The sequence below is a fragment of the Canis aureus genome, chromosome 8, assembly GCF_053574225.1.
Source record: "Canis aureus isolate CA01 chromosome 8, VMU_Caureus_v.1.0, whole genome shotgun sequence".
In the NCBI taxonomy this organism is placed as follows: domain Eukaryota; kingdom Metazoa; phylum Chordata; class Mammalia; order Carnivora; family Canidae; genus Canis; species Canis aureus.
In genome coordinates this window covers 21,546,273-21,561,187 of record NC_135618.1, presented here as the reverse complement: position 1 = coordinate 21,561,187, position 14,915 = coordinate 21,546,273, and the positions used below count along the sequence as shown (strand labels likewise).

Here is a 14,915-nt window from a genome sequence, read left to right as displayed (position 1 = left end):
ATCCTAAGCCCCAGTAAGGAACTCTTAAAGAGGTAATTAAAGTAAAATAAGGTCATTAAGATAGCCCTAAATTCCAGTATGACTAGTGTCCTTATAAAAAGAGCTTAGGACACAGACATGCATAGAGAGAAGACCATGTGAAGACATGGAGAGAGGACAGCCAGCTATGGAGAGAGGACAGCCAGCTAGCTGTAAGCCAAGGAGAGAGGCCTCAGAATGAAATCAACTCTGCTGGCCCCTTGATGCGGGACATCCAGCCTCTTGAACTGTGAGAAAGGAAACTTCTGTTGTTTCAGCTACCCAGTCTGTGGTATTTGTTATGGCAGCCCTAACAAACCGATACATAAACTGTTAATAATAACTAACATGGATAGTAGTTACCTTTACAGGTCATAAAGCACTTGCAGTTACATATCTGATTTGAATCTCATAACAATGCTGATATGGTGATAATTTTCAGTTAGGGAATTGAGGACATGTGAGTCCCAAAGATCACATAGTAAGCAATAAAGTTAGGTCTTGAGCCTATGAATTCTGAGTCCATCTCCTCTCTATGAAGGGCAACCGTCTCTTAAAAACCCATCAATGGCCACATTCCTTACTTAGAATGGTTTAGCAAGGCCTTCACCTTCCAGGGTGCCCCTACTTTCCCACTCCATGTACTATCATTAACCTCCTTTTGGCCTTATGCTTTATCAACACAGAATCATCACTCTGCATTCAGTACACCTTGCTCTCTCATGTTATTGTGTGAACTGTTTCTCCAGCTGGGACACCTTTGATGCTCTCTGTACTTGACAAATTCCAATATATTCTTCAAAACCCAACCAAACATCACCTTCTGTGTAAGTCCCCCTCCCCATGGCTTTCTCTCCTTTGTGCTCCCATATTTTGCCTATATATCTATAATTACACTTATCTCATGAGTCTGGGAAGCAAATTAGAGTGAAAAGGGCCAGAATTTTGGAGCCAGGCAGATAGGGTCAACCTCTGACTCTGCCATATTTCAATCAAATAGCTTTTATTGAGTATAAATTACAAGAAAGGCATTGAACTGTGGTTCTAGGAGTACAAAGATGACAAAGCTGTGCTCACCCTGAAAAAAATTCAATCCTAATGTAATCTAGTTGAGAATTCAGACAAACAATTAATTAAAATTTAGACAGACAAGTGTACTGCTAGAGATAGGTTCAAAGAGCACTGGACAAGGCACTGACCCTTCTCTTGTTCAAGGAAGGCTTTTTTAAAAAAGATTTTATTTATTTATTCATGAGAGAAGCAGAGACATAGGCAGAGAGAGAAGCAGGTTCCCTGCGGGAAGCCTGATGCAGGACTCGATCCCAGGACCCCAGGATCATGACCTGAGCCAAAGGCAGATGCTCAACCACTGAGCCACCCAAGTGCCACAAGGAAGGCTTTTTGAAGGATAAACAGGAATTAGGTGAAGATAGGTAGACAATTTCAGCCAAAGGAAGTAAATACACTGAGGAGTGAGAGACTGGCAAGGTAATTCTAAGTCTTGGTGTCTTCATCTACCAATGGGGAGATGTATACCAACCTCTTTGGGTTGGCAATAGGATTAAATGATACATCGTATAGAAATCATCTAGTAAAGTTCCTGACTTTGAGTAAGTACTCAAAGTATTATTTTTAAAGATTTTTAAAATTTATTCATGAGAGACAGAGAGAGAGAGAGAGAGGCAGAGACACAGGCAGAGGGAGAAGCAGGCTCCATGCAGGGAGCCCAATGTGGGACTCCATCCCGGGACTCCAGGATCACGCCCTGGGCCAAAGGCAGGCGCCAAACCCAGGGATCCCAGTACTCAAATTATTGAGGCTATTATTTTGTTGTGAAATGCTTCAATCTCTCCTGATTGTCCCTGGAAACTTTTGAGGGGTAGAAACAATCTTATTCATCCTTGTATCATTAACTTCTGACACTGTGCCTGGCACATAGTGAGCACCAATATATATTTGTTAAATAAGCTTATGAATACATGAAGGACTGAGCACATGTTTTAGGATCTCATCTATTCTAAGAAAAAGGTAAGCAGTTTAAGAAAGGAATAAAAAAAAACTATAGCAGCCTTTTAAAAGTCTTCAAACTTTTCAAAATTTTCCCTTTTTCAATTAATAGAATAAGTGTTCTTCTTGTGATTTATGTCTCCCGATTTATCAGAAATTACCAACAATTCTGCCTTAGAAAACTCAAAGAGCAGCAAATCTCAGATAAGTTCATTTTGATGTGGAAGGAAGGAATAATAAGTATGAGTCCATGGGACTCCTGGCTGACTCATTCAAGAGAGCATGTGACTCTTGATCCTAAGGTTGTAAGTTCAAGCCCCACATTGGGTGTACAGAGTATGTAAAATAAGATAAAATCTTTCTTATTTTTATTTATTTTAAAGATTTTTATTTATTTATCCATGAGAGACACAGAGAGAGAAAGAGAGGCAGAGACACAGGCAGAGGGCAAAGCAGGCTCCATGCAGGGAGCCTGACGCGGGACTCGATCCGGGGTCTCCAGGATCACGCCCTAGGCTGAAGGCAGCGCTAAACCGCTGAGCCACCCGGGCTGCCCAAACCTTTTTTAAAGAATGCAAATTCCCTGATCTTATTCCTTCAACGGTAATTAATACTTTATTACAGAGGATTAAAACATATTAAAACATATATTTCACTAAGAGTTGGTCAGTGATAGAAGCCTGGGAACTCTTTCCCGTTGACAAGTCTTAAGAGGATCCTGGGAACATGGTGAAAAATACTGTTTTAATCAATTTTATAAATACCATGTGAGTAAATAGAAGCTTGTAGGTCTTTGTGACAACCATTCTTTTTAGCACCAAAAAAAAAAAGGTAAGATAAATAGACATCATATTCCAAGGTCAGATTCTCTTGAAACAGTCCCAAGCTATTTACTGTAAGAGTAATTAAATTGTAATTGAAGCACAGTTTAAACAGCCTAACAAATCTTTGTCCAGCCAAGCATCCCTAGAGGAGGTGCTGTACTTCTGCATGAATCTTAAAGGTACTCCAGCTGTATGTGTAATCTGAATTTATGCTCCAAATTACCAAAGCCAGATTCTACTTTCCACTATTTAATCTATTTTCTTCAGTTTGTATGCAGAATCTGCCAAGCAGGTGGTCTGTAGCTTGCAACTGACAACACTTCCCAGCTGTTAAATTTACACATTGCTCTAATTTAAGTGCTTAATTGCTCTCAGCGCACTCAATTTACAGCTCATAAACCCCTTCCAAACGGCCCCCAAACCTCTCTGCCTATGATGGATTCAAAGTTAAATGAACCATAGTGTCCCTTGGTGGGAAAATGAAATATCTGATTAATCTTATACTCTTTAAATGCTTCTAATTATTTGTAAGGAAAAAAATTGATATCTGAGTGTTTTCTCTAAATTAGTTGTGGACAGAAGTAAAAGGTTAGGTTCAGCAACTGCCAGACAGTCTACTAGTCCCTTAACAAACATCCTTATCTTTGAAATCAGAACATAAAGATGGTACCTGCCCTTATCTTTGTATAGTGGCTAGGATGACCAGGGAGGATCATAGAACTATTCAGCACTTTGTGGGCAATGACTACATCATTGCAAACTGTTACAATGTCAATGGCATCTAATGAAGGTGAAGAACACAGTTGCTGTGTTACAGTCTGATGGAGAGTCTGTGAAGATTTTTCTATCTTAAAAAAAAAAAAAGATTTTTCTATCTTCCCCCTTTCCTGGGAAACTGAAAACTGACTTTGAGAGAATTCATCTTATTTAACTCTCACGTTTTAGGAACGAGGATACAGAGCTCCCAAAAGTTCAAGTGGGCTTGTCCAGGTAGTGAGTGATGACAGGCAGGACTGCAGGTCTTTGCTGTCTCAGGCAGTGTCGTGTCGTTTGCCACTTGACAACCCAGCCTCTTTTGTCCTTCAATTCTTGGCCATCACCTGCAGCAAGGAGAGAGTGCAGAATATAAGTAAACCTTGCACAAGATACAGAAATTGATTTTTTTTTTCCAATCAACAATACCCAGGTGCTTTCTGCTTTAAGCCAAACCACATATGAAAATAGAGATTTATATACCAGGCTAAATTATGGAGTGCTTCTTGACTTAATTCAAAAGGATTCACTATTGGATTGTCTTAAAATCTGGCTTCCCTACTGAATTTTAAAGTGGCTTATGCTGGCCTCATGAACATATCTATTATGTAAAATAAGGTATTTATGCATTCAAACCAATTAGCAAGTGGTGTTTATAACGTACCTAACTATGCCAGGTGTTACACAATTTTTAAAAATGGTAAGTACAATATAAGCCGTCTTCCGTACTGACAAAGAGCTTGCATCTTAGTCATGGGCAGGAGACAAGCAAATGAAACAACCTGAAAATGAAACAGTATATAATGAAGTTAAAATGTACAGTATGGAAAATATATAGGACATGGATAACAAAAAAGACAAGTGAAATCTGCATGACACTTAAACATCTCTATTAATTTTATTTGTATATTTTTTGTTTATTTATGGGCTATCAAATAGAAACAGGTTAAAAAGCAATGTAAATGAAACTGTGACCATTTGACAGGTTTGTAAGAGTTTTGATGCCCCCTGGTGGTCAGTCATAATAGTATTGAATGTCTGAATTTACTTTTCTGCAACTTTGATGCCTGAAAACAATGGAGGAGACTTTAATCTTAAGCTACCTTTTTTTTTTTTAAGATTTTATTTATTTATTCATGATAGTCACACAGAGAGAGACAGAGAGGCAGAGACACAGGCAGAGGGAGAAGCAGGCTCCATGCACCGGGAGCCCGACGTGGGATTCGATCCCGGGTCTCCAGGATCGCGCCCTGGGCCAAAGGCAGGTGCCAAACCGCTGCGCCACCCAGGGATCCCTTAAGCTACTTTTAAAAGGTTTTTTTTGAATAAACAGAGGCCACATAGTATGGTGGTTAACCCATAATCTCTGGAGCTAGATTGTCTCAATTCAAACACCAGCTTTGCCACATACTTAAGCCTGGACGGGCAAGTGACCCTTAATCTTTCTAGGTCTCAGTTCCTGTCTGTAAAATGGGAATAATAATAGTATCCTATTCATGACATTGTTTTGAGAATTAACTTAGCTAATATCTGTAAAGCACTTAGAATAGTACCTATCACATAATAAGCATATTAAATGCTAAATGAATTAAAACAAATCACAATAAAGATTATCCTTATATTTAGGTTATATACAGTAATTTATACTTTTGCTAACTTGGGAAAATTAACTTCCCTGGGTTTAAGTTCCTTTAATAATAAATAATTATGTGTCAGGAAAATTTTTTTTAAAAGACTACATATGTATGTATGTGCTTAAGACTTTTAGAGAAGTTTTAGCTTCATAGTTCCCCATTACTGACATCCCCTATCAGAGAGAACATTTATTATAACTGATGAACCTCAACAAAAACACACACACAAAAAAAAAAACAAAAAAAAAACTGATGAACCTATTGACACACCATTATCACCCAGAATCCAAAGTTCACATTATGATTCACTCCTGGTGTTGTACATTCTGGGTGTTTGGACAAATGTTTTCCAGAATGTCATATAGTTGAAATCACAGAGTATGTAGCCTTTTCAGATTATTTTCTTTTGTTTAGAAATATGCATTTAAGTTTCTTTCATGCCTTTTCATAGTTTGTTTTTCTTTTGTGTTTTGGGGGGGAGGTTGAGAGAGAGAGAGCATAAGTGCAAGGAGGGGAGGGGCAGAGGGAGAGAGAGAGAGAGAATTCCAAGCAGACTCCCCACTGAGCACAGGGCCTGATGCAGGGCTCAATCTCATGACCCTGAGATCATGACCTTAGCCCAAATCAAGAATCAGATGCTTAACCAACTGAGCCACCAGGTTCCCAGCTCATTTCTTTTTAGTTCTGAATAATATCCTGCTGTTTGAATGTACCACAGTTTATTTATCCATTCACTTACCAAAGGACATCTTGGTTGCTTCCAAGTTTTGGCAATTATGAATAAAGCTGCTATAAATATACATATTCATATTTTTGTTGTGGACATACATTTTTTAAGATTTTATTTATTTATTCATGAGAGACAGAGAGGCAAAGACACAGGCAGAGGGAGAAGCAGGCTCCATGCAGGGAGCCCGAAGCGGGACTCAATACCCGGGACTCCAGGATCACGCCCTGGGCCAAAGGCAGGCAGTAAACCACTGAGCCACCCAGGGATCCCCCTGGACATACATTTTAAGTCTTTTGGATAAATAATAAGGACCATGATTGCTGGATCATATTAAAGGATATTTAGTTTTATAAAAAACTGCCAAACTGTCTTCCAAAGTGATTGTACCATTTTGCATTCCTATTAGCAATGAATGAAAATTCCTGCTGTTTCCATCTTTGCCAGAATTTGGTGATGTCAGTGTTCTGAATTTTGGCCATTGTAATAGGCATATAGCTCATTGTTGTTTTAATTTGCATATCATTCATGACATAAAATGTAGAACATCTTTCCATATTTATTTGCCATCTGCATATCCTCTTTGGTCAGGTGTGACTATATTTCTTTTTTTTTTTTTTTTTGAGTTTTAGATTTGCAGAAAAATTGAGAACATAGTCCATAGAATTGACACATACCCTACATGCAATTTCTCCTATGATTACCATTCTATATATGTATTGTATATACACATATTACAATATACATTATTATTAACTAAAGTTCATAGTTCATTCAGATTTCCTTAGTTCTTACCTGATGTCCTTTTGCTACACTAGTATCTCATTCAGGATACCACATTACATTTAGTTCACAAGTCTCTTAGACTCCTTTTGACTATGACAATTTTTCAGACTTCCCTGGCAACTTTGAGGTGGACTGGTCAAATATTTTGTAGAATGTCTCCTTCAATTGGAATTTGAGGTTTTTCTCCTGATTAGATTGGGGTTATGGGATTTGGGGAGGAAGATCACAGAGGCAAAGTGCCATTCTCATCATATCATATCAAGGGCATATACTATCAGCATGATTTATGACTGTTGGTGTTGACAATGATCACCTGGCTGATGCAGTTTTTGTTAGATTTCTCCACTGTAGGGTTATTCTGTTTTCCTCCCTTTCCATACTCTTTAAAGCGAAGTCATGGGCAGCCCCGGTGGCGCAGCGGTTTGGCGCTGCCTGCAGCCTGGGGTGTAATCCTGGAGACCTGGGATCAAGCCCCACATCGGGCTCCCTGCATGGAGCCTGCTTCTCCCTCTGCCTGTGTCTCTGCCTCTCTCTCTGTGTCTGTGAATAAATAAATAAAATCTTTAAAAAAATAAAAATAAAAAAAATAAAGGGAAGTCATATCTAGCCTTCATTTAGTGGGTAGGGATTTATGCTCTCTCTCCCTGCAGATGGAGAGTCTATGTGAATTATTTGAAATTCTTCAGCACAATTTGTCTCTTCTCCTTCATTTATTAATTTATCCAATAATTTAATTATATCAGTATTGACTCATAAATATTTATTTTATACTTTAGATTATTGTCCAGTATTACTTTCATCTATCTACTTATTTATTTGCCCAAATTGTTCCTGGCCCCTGGAAACTCCTTCAGTTGGCTCCTCTGCCCCATTTTTAAAATCACACCCTTATTTTCTGGCATGACAACATGCTTCAGGCTCACCCAGTCCTTAAATCAGTTATTTCTGCAAAGAGCCCTAGTTCTTTTCATTGGAGAATGATATTAGAAACCAAGATCTGGGCGTCAGGTATGTTTGTGATAGGGCTGTCATTTCTTTTAGGACCTCTCAGTTAACAGATCAAAGAAATATATGTGTGTATAGTGATCAGTGTATATATGCATGTCTATAAATATTTCTGTTATGAAACCATATGCATCTATGTTAGCTAAACCTGAGGTCCTACTGATGTCTCCAACTCTAATCCATTACAACATGGATGATTTTAACCTCCTGCTCCTGCTTATCTATAAGTTCTCATTCCAAAAATGAGATACTTGGCTCCCACCAAGTGCCATCCCTGTACTCAATTGTCTAGACCCATGTGCAACCATTTTAGACTGGATTATTTCCTTTAACAGTATGCATTTAAGAGTCCTCCATGTCTTTTTGTGGCTTGGTAGCTTCTTTCTCTTTATCTATGAATAATATCCCATTGGATAGATGTACATTTTATCTGTCAGGCAATGTTTAAATAATTGAAAATGCAGAGATAAAGAAAAAAATAATTTTTACCCTGGAGAAGTCCACTGTTATTGGAACTGGTGGCCCATAAATACATTGCAGCATGGTAAGAACTGTGTTACATATATAAGCAAAATGCTGTGGGCACCCATGGGAGAAAGTGGATGTCTACTGGGAATGCACTGAGGCATAGGTATAGTGAAAAGCTGGCATTTTCTTTGGGCCTTGAAGAAAAGTAGGTCTTTGAGGGGGATAAGGGAAAAGAAAGATGATTGGTGAAAAGAACCTGCCAACAAGTATTGCAAGAAGGTGAGAGAGATTATTTTAGGTCCTGGAAAACAAGTGCATTTTTCTAATCTGCATGGGTGACCTCAGAGTTAGATTTGCAGGATAGGAAGAAAGGTTCTATGGTGCCCCTTCCCTTGGATAATAGCAATAACAATGTTTCTCACTTAATGAGCAGCTACTACCATGTGCCAGGCACAGTGGAGGCACTTTACACATATTTTCCCCTCACAGAACTGGACTGGTATGTGTGTAACGCACATACATGCAAAGATACGGAAGGAGACCATCATTCTTTGTGTTGAAAGCTGATCCCACTGATGATGATTGCTATTAAAGTGTGTGCTGGTGACCTTAGAGACATCGTCTTACATGTGTAAAGAGAAACTGCCCTTTGATGTCTCTTCTTCTTTAGGCCCCTTTTAAAAAGCCATCACATTATCAATTGCTGCATTCCTTGGGAGTGTTCACTTCATCTGTCTGGCATCAGACTTCCAGATCACCTCATTTTCTTCTTTACCTCTAAGATTTTATATTTACCTAAACAATTCCAGAAATGAGTGATCATAGGGACTGAGACCAGAATTGGAGGACACCAAGCTTTTCTTTGAATAAAATAGCAATATGCAACTTTCTCTGGACTGTTCCATGTAAGTTTCCTTAATAAAGTCCAAACAATGCTTGGTAGCTCAATTAGTTAAGTGGCTGCCTTAAGCTCAGGCCATGATCCCAGGGTCCTGGAATCGAGACCTGCATCAGGCTCCCTGCTCAGCAATGAGTCTGCTTCTCCTTCTGCCTCTCATCCCCTGCTCATGTTTACTCTCTCTCTCAAATAAATAAATAAAATCTTTAAAGAGAGAGAGAGAGAAAGTCCAAACAAATCTGCTGATCTCTTTTTGGGCTGCCAGCTTCTTACTCAGAGTTCAGAACTGAAATTTCCCCACCTCACACGTTGACTCTATAATATGTGGCAAGGTCTTCAGATTGGGCCAACACTCCATGGAGGCCATCAGAACAGCACTATTCTGGAATAGGGTTCTCTAGGGCAAAGAACTATAAAAATGTAGAAACTGGAAGAGTAAGATCTGCCTCAGTTCCAACTCTGTTTGATCATCAAGACTTTTGGCATTGGAAGATGACATGTCAATTTGTACCAAAAAACAAGTTACCAGTTTGGAATAATCTTTGATGAAGCCTTGGCAATCCTGTTGATGCTGCAAATCCTTTATATATTTCAGCCAATGTAATCCGTCAGGGAATGTGTACTGAGTGACACATTACATAGCTAAAAATAAAGTGGGAGTTAATTTGACACCCACAACTAGATGACAAAAGTGAAGCCTACAAAGTGATTCAAAATTTATGTTATTTCCAACATTTTAAATACTGATGATTAGGTTTCTTGTATTCATTTCCTATGGTGCGAACTTTCCAAACACTATACTTAAATTCGTTGTAGAATAAAATTTTGAGATCTAAGGAATTATAAACTCACAATTGCATAAATATAAATATGTGTCCCTAACCACATTTGGTTAGGTTAGTTAGTATTTGGTTTAAAGTCCTTATAAATCTATCAGTATTATAATCACAATCACACCTTTCCATTTAGGTAAAAAGCTATTTTGTCAACTTAAACTAGAGGTGGTTGTATGTACAACCAATTCTGCTACTCAATTGAAGCACCCCAAATGCAGGTATGTGTTTTACAAGTACTTGTACTCTCTATGCAGCAGAGGCTTCCAGTTGTCCTCCAATAATCATGGTATTCCCTACTCTCCAATTTTTAAAAAGGTTTTTATTTAAATTCCAGTAAGTTAACATGCAGTGTTCTATTAGTCTCAAGTGTACAATATAGTGATTCAGCACTTTCATACATCATCCAGTGGTCAACCCAAGTGCACTCCTTAATCCCTGTCACCAATTCAACCCATGCCCCCACCCATACCCCTTTGGTAATCATCAGTTTGTTCTCTTTAGTTAAGAATCATTTTCGTGGTTCGCCTTTCTCCCCCTTTTTTCTCCTTTTGTAATATTTCTGTGTGTGTGTGTGTGTGTGTGTGTGTGTGTGTGTGTGTGGTCTTATCTATTTACCAATTGATGGACGCTTGTCTTGCCCTCCAGTTTTTAAGTAGGTCACATGACCACTTAGAATAAAGACCACATTTCCTCAGCCTGCCTTACAGGTAGGTGTGGCCTAATAATTAAGTTCAGACAAATGCTATGTAAGAGTAAGTGTCCTATAGAAGTCTCCAGGAACTTTCCTTCATTTAGCTTTCTTCTCTGTTCCTTCCTTCTTCATCCTGGCTGCATGGCAAGCGGTTATCTTGGACCATCAAGTGATCTTTGAACAGAGGCCAGGCCTAGCAGAACTGTTCTGGCCTGCCTCACTCTGGACTTTTATGTGGGACAAACTTCTATCTTATTCAAGCCACTGCCACTAGCAACTGAACATAATTCTAACTGATAAACAAAATCTCCAGCATACCCTGGCATATCACCACCGAGGCAGAATGTATGAAAGTTCATTGCATAAATACTGCAAATTTCGGGGTGTACATTATTTTTGTTGACCCAGAAGTTCATGGGCTGACACAGGGAAACAGTGAGGTCACCCCAAGGTCAGAGGGAAATGAAATCAAGGAGCTCCAGCAACCAGGAGTAGCCCTTGTCAGACAAATAAGGAAGAAATAGTCAAAGCCAAGTCTCAGCAAAGGAAAACATGACCCAGTCGGCGGGGACCTGAACGTAAGAGGAATTTGCGAATATCTCTCTCCAGCTTGGAGGGTAATGAACGAGTAGCTCAGAGTCTATGTCACAGGTTCTCAACTGGGGATACTAATGCTCTTTGGGGGACTTTGGCAATATCTGAAGACATTTTGCCTTGTCACATCTGGTTAGGCGAGGGGAGGTGCTGTGGGCATCTAGTACATAGAAGCCGCAGGTGCTGGTAAAAATCCTACCATGCACAGGACAGCCCCCAAAGCAAAGAATTATCCAGCCCCAAATGTCGATAGTGCTGAGGTGAAGAAATCCTGGTCTAGCTGACTATAGCTGTAGAGGCTGGACCCTCCACTCTAGCTACTCCTGGAGCTCAGGCCAGAGGTCAAATGGATCATTTAGCCAGCCTAGATAACAGCTTGGAAATAGAAAATCCAGACTTTCATGTTCAACGTCATTAAGCAGACTTTGTGACCGAGCTGAGTTCCTGCAAGTTGCTCCTGGAATACTAAACAGCTTATACCTTGAAGTTCCTCCCACATCACAAAGATAATTGTGCCCTACCTAAAGCTGAGACTGTGACATGCTCCCCAGCCATTAAGGAGAACATGGAATATAAAACAGAGAGTGTGGGTATGTATGGGGGTTATAAGATCTCTCCCCATTCCAAATATGGGGAGAGAAATGAAACTGACAAGCAGCTTTTCCTTTGGTGTGTGTCATCTGTGTCCTAAATGTGGTAACGAGCCCACATTCCCAAGGCCAGGGCTTGTGCGAGAGATCCATGCCAGAGTGGCTGAGAGGGCAGATCTATTCTTGATTCTGCAGTTGATTTGCTGTTTGAACTGAAATAACCCTCTGACTTTTCCAGGCACCAGTTTTCCTTATAGTGTGAAAGTCAAAATTATCATTAGCTGAAGGGGAGGCCTGAGGGAAAGAAAGAGGAAGAGCAAGTTGATTGAACTGCTCTGGCTCTCAGGCACTATCTGCATAAATCAGCTCACTTCAGCCTCAGAATATCCCTGTTGGCTCTAGGATGACAGTACTGTGGAAATAAAGTCCTAATTATATTCCTGCATCTATGTCAGCATGCATACATCTGTTTCTCATATTAATTGGATTATAATAACTTTTGTTTCTCAGAAATTTATTTGCCCAACTGCATTAAATATTAATTGGATGCTTATTATACACAGAGCACTATGCTTGATGTTATGTGGTTCCTGCCCACAAAAGGCTTTCATTCACATTCACACAATAAATTATAATACAAGATAGAAAGTCATAATGCCATAAAAGAGACATCAATAAAGTGTTATGGGCCTAGGGGGAGTGGAATAATCAATTTTGTTGGAAGAAGTAGGTTCAGTCATTCATTATTTTGGTTAAAATATATTATTGCACCTCTGATATATGTCAGGCAGTATACTAAATTATGGACATTCAAAGATGAGAGACACCAAAGAGCTTAGCTGGGTGGCTAAGAGATGTATATCAAGAAGAAGTTGCATTTGAGGGCAGCCTGGGTGGCGCAGCGGTTTAGCGCCACCTTCAGTACAGGGCGTGATCCTGGGGACCCGGAATGGAGTCCCATGTCAGGCTCCCTGCATGGAGCCTGCTTCTCCCTCTGCCTGTGTCTCTGCCTCTCTCTCATTCTCTCTCAGCCTGTGTGTGTCTGTCATGAATAAATAAATGAAATCTTTAAAAAAAAAAAAAGTGGCATTTGAGCAACATTATGTTAGAAGTTGTTCATAGTCCTTCCAAAGGTCAGATAGGTCGGTGGGGGGAGGGGGAGGGGTAATCCAGGCAAAGGGAAAGAATAAGGAAAAACTCAGGATGCCAAATCAGCCTCCACATAGTTCCTGATCACTACCCAAATCCCAATTCCCACCCATAACCACACCCATTACACCTTAATTTAGGAGGGAGCTTCTCCCTAAGTATTGCTCTGTAGCTTAAATCCTCCGCGAGGATTTTTTGTTTGTTTAATGGATGTGCAATATTTCTCCCATTAGCAATTATCCACGTTATTTCTGCTTGGAAACAACTATTAAAATGATACAGTAAATATCCTGATGTATGGATCTTTGAATATTTGTGTGAGTCTGTCTATGGACTAAAGCTTTAAATTGGGGTTGTAGTAATTAATTTCAAGGACAAGTCACAAATTGACAGGGATCTGATTCCTAGAGAGATGAAGTGTGTATGATAGAGCACTGAGCCTCTAAGAGAAAATGGCAGAAAGAGAGAATGGAAGGCTCTCAAGACAAATTTCACCTGCCTCATTTTTGTGTAAAGGCAACTCTGTCTATAAACTCAACCTGGGGTTTGCCAAGTGGGTCTTTACCCCTTTCAAGATTCTGCTTCAGTGAGACTCACTTCTATCCGGATGTGCTGAGCATTATTCTAGTGTGATTGAAAAAGATGGGCCCTGTTCAATTTTAGCTTTTGATGACCAGTGCTTTGAGAACCATAGGTCTGATGTAATCATCAGAACCCACGTGGGAATCCAGGTCCTATTACTCTTACTGTTCTAGTTTGCTGAAAGGTGTGGGGACAGTGCTCTCATAGAGAAGAGAAGAGGGCAAGGAAGCCAAAATAACCCTTCTTAAATCTTGCCTGGACTTAATTGAATCAACAAATGATTCAATCTTTTTTTAAAAAAAAAATTAGATATAATTCACATACCATAAAATTCACCAAAGAATGTACAATTCAGTGGCTTTTTGGTGTATTTACAAGGTTGTAAAACCATTGCTATTATTTAATTCCAGAACATTTTCATATCCCAAATAGAAACCCCATATCCATTGGCAGTCTCTGTCCATGTCCTCTCCCCCAGCCCCTAATCTACTTTAAATCACTATGGTTTTGCCCATGGTGGACATTTCACATAAGTGAAATCATACAATATGTGGTTTTATGTGACTAGTTTCTTCCAGTTGGCATAATGTTTTCATTATTATTCATAATGTTTTCATTCACTATTGCTAAGAGATTTTACCGAAATAAACTGATGGAATGAATAGCTTAAATGCTTGTTTGTTTTCTGCAACATCAAACTCACATTCTCGCACTTTCAGTTTCTAGACCTAGGATTTATCTCTCTTTAAAAATCATTTCTCTTGAATATAGTGCTGATGTTACGAAAATCTGTGGAGAGGAAAGATGTAAGTGCGACCTTGTGCCTTGCCTCTACTTTCCAGAGTCATTTTTAGATTAAGAACTGATTACATATTATCTCTAACCGGCACGATGATTCAGTTCTTTGAAAGAATAGAATTTTAATGTCTCCTTCTATTAATATCTCACCTTTTAAAGCTACATAAAGTAGATCAGTCTTAGAATCCACAAAATCTACAGTAAATCTTATTTGAGCATGAAATTCTTTGCTGGATCCAGTAAATTTTCTACACTTCTTTTCAGCATCCAGAATTTTCAGCAATCACTATTGTCTGAGTCACAGAATTATCCAGGGCAGGGATATATGTCTGCTTTGTTCATTGCTATATATTTCCCCAGTTTCTAGCACAATAGGTAGGTAGTGTAGAAAGTGCTCAATAAATGTCTGTTGAAAAATAAATGGATGTGAAGCATTTAAGAAATCCTTACTTGTATATTGTCTGATTTAAGATTTGGTCTAATTTCTTTCCAGGAGGGAGTTTCTTTCTTTCTTTCTTTCTTTCTTTCTTTCTTTCTTTCTTTCTTTCTTTCTTT

General features: G+C 39.1%; 1 long non-coding RNA gene across 1 annotated transcript in view; it reads right to left on the bottom strand.

Annotated features, from left to right (window-relative positions):
• Nucleotides 1–2,850: 2,850 nt before the first annotated feature.
• LOC144318462 (uncharacterized) overlaps nt 2,851–14,915 on the bottom strand; it is a 56,585-nt gene continuing 44,520 nt past the window's right edge. Inside the window, exons 4-5 of the long non-coding RNA XR_013384367.1 lie at nt 4,267–4,384; nt 2,851–3,949 (exon numbers count right to left, since the gene is read on the bottom strand). This is a non-coding gene — a long non-coding RNA (uncharacterized LOC144318462). The remainder of the gene's footprint in view (nt 3,950–4,266; nt 4,385–14,915) is intronic.